Source organism: Alosa pseudoharengus, unplaced genomic scaffold (genome assembly GCF_046254945.1).
Source record: "Alosa pseudoharengus isolate Yale_2024_CS ecotype anadromous, Long Island Sound unplaced genomic scaffold, YU_APseudo_1.1 YU_APseudo_1.1_scf_21, whole genome shotgun sequence".
Taxonomy (NCBI): Eukaryota; Metazoa; Chordata; class Actinopteri; order Clupeiformes; family Clupeidae; genus Alosa; species Alosa pseudoharengus.
In genome coordinates this window covers 2,579,442-2,581,941 of record NW_027468674.1, presented here as the reverse complement: position 1 = coordinate 2,581,941, position 2,500 = coordinate 2,579,442, and the positions used below count along the sequence as shown (strand labels likewise).

The following is a 2,500-nucleotide window of genomic DNA, read 5'->3' as shown; positions in this document are numbered from 1 at the left end:
TCTGCCCTCTACTACACTACACCCAATCAGATTCGATGCGGAGTTCCGGATCAAATACGACCTGTGTCCACAAACACTGTAGCCTATCAGTTTGGGAAGCCTTAAAATCCTTGAAAACCCTAATAATTAGGCTATTATATGTTTAAAGTTAGCTTCTTGGTGAGCATGGCTATGTTTAAAGTTAGCTTCTTGGTGAGCATGGCTATGTTTAAAGTTAGCTTCTTGGTGAGCATGGCTATGTTTAAAGTTAGCTCCTTGGTGAGCATGTTGTGACTTGGCTGTATACAATCCTAATAATTAGGCTATGTTTAAAGTTAGCTTCTTGGTGAGCATGGCTATGTTTAAAGTTAGCTTCTTGGTGAGCATGGCTATGTTTAAAGTTAGCTTCTTGGTGAACATGTTGTGACTTAGCCGTATACAATGTACCCCAGTCAGTCAGCTAGGCTATTGCATAGTATTATAATCTGTATATCATAATAATTGGGTTGATTGCGAATTTTATGTGACCACGTTGCACAAACATATAGTAGTATAGAGTCTTTATTGTCCTATAAGGATATTCTTTTTCACACATATCATTATTACATTCCATGCAGGATATACACAGCCTCATACATATAACATATTTAACCCCCCCCCCCCCCCCCCCCCCCAGTTTCCCTCCCTCCTCAACACCATACAAGCAAAAATATGGGGGGGGGGGGGCTGATTGTCACAGGAGTTTGTTTAGTACAGTGATTGCTGAGGGTACAAAACTTTCCTTAAAGTGCGCTTTTTTCCAGTCCAGGGCTCTGTATCTGCGGCCAGATGGGAGTAGGATGAAGAACCGGTTCAGGGGATGGTCAGGGCTGCTTACTATGGTGTGGGCAAGGCGTGTGGTGGCTGTGTCATTTGCATCAGTGAGGTTGGGGGTGGGAAGCTGTATTATCTTGGATGCTAAGTGTGAGATTTTAATGAGTTTGTTCTTGCTGGTGACATTTAGTATGGTGAAGAAACAGGGGGAGCAGTAGAGTAGAAGGGGTTGGATGATGCTTTTGTAGAGTAGCAGAAGCAGATGGGGGGCAACATACAGTGATCTTAGTTTGCGTATTGCATACAGTCTCTGTTGTGCACGTTTCTGTGTGATGGTGACATGTTCATTGAAGTTAAGCTTATTGTCAATGGTGAGACCAAGATATTTGAAAGTGCTGACCTGTGCAACTGGTTGGCCATGGATGGTGATGTGAGTCCAGGGGGTGATTTGGATGAATTGCTGTCAGAAGTTATTGCCCCCACACTCTGTAGGTGCTTGTTTGCATGGCAACAGCCACGGTTTCCAGCAGGCTAATGAGTCATTGTATAAAGGACAACAACAAAATCACTTAGCCATTTAGATATTCTACGTTTTTTGTTACTTCTTTACATGTGCCTATTGGTCGCTATTGCAGTGGAATAGGCATAGTTTACACAGAATGCCAGGTAGATTTGTCTACTAACAATAAACGAATAGCCTACCTTGTGTGATGGACATTATAGAACATAGCCTACACAGTGCTTCTAATGATCAAGAGGGATTTATTTGTCACATAGCCTACACAATTAGGCTATATAATAGCCTAGCGTCTTTAAATAGTGACCATGCGCTTTAGACTGTCATGATAGGGCCCAGAGTCTCGTATCGTAGTTAGTAGTAGTACTTCTTTGGTTTGTATGATGACGTTAACATTTCCTGTTTTTTCTTCTATCGGAAAACATATGGGAGCTTCATGTTACCGCTCCAGGCCAAAAGTTATCCGTTACTTCGGGGCTAACTCCCTTATCTGAAAGTGGTTAGCAAATGAACAAGGACTTCAGTTTTGTCTGCGGATTATACTCACTGGCATTACAGCAGCTAACATCAGTAATGTTACTGCTCTCATAACGAAGTGTAGGCCTACTCTACTCTACTCTACTCACTGGCATTACAGCAGCTAACATCAGTAATGTTACTGCTCTCTCTGGTTTAAACCTCTGCAGAAGTTATGTCTCATTTGCCTAAGCAAAGGCTAACCAGAGAGGGCTACAAAGGCAAACTAAATGCCATCGTTTTGGTTGTTAGTCCGCTGTCGGCGGTATTTTCATGAAACAACCAGTACATGTGCATTCTCACAAGGTCTGCCACCTACCTGCGATTGGCTATTGAAAAAAGATTGTTTCGAAATCAGAGACATTCCCCCCGCCCTATTTTACCCTGAATCGTATTCCTCTAGACTAGGTCATATATGTGGCCCAAGTCCTAATGTTCTCCCTCAGTATCTTATCTGTATCGTTTTTTCAAATTTTAAACTTGTACCACTTAACACACCTGAAGTTAGTTACTTTTTTACTCTTTTTAATGTTCTGTGATGAAACAGAAAAGACAGATCTAATGCTTTTAAGTTGTCAAGCATTAAAAGCAAGAAAAAGGAAAAATGGGTTGTCCTTCGAAAAGGATAATGAAATTGGCATTTTTATGGACAAATAGCTACTTAGGTCAGCTTTA

The 2,500-nt window shown here is 41.4% G+C and overlaps 1 protein-coding gene across 2 annotated transcripts in view; it reads left to right on the top strand.

Annotated features, from left to right (window-relative positions):
• LOC143137445 (lipopolysaccharide-induced tumor necrosis factor-alpha factor homolog) overlaps nucleotides 1-2,500 on the top strand; it is a 70,603-nt gene that overhangs the window by 968 nt on the left and 67,135 nt on the right. The gene's annotated exons all lie outside the window — the stretch shown is intronic.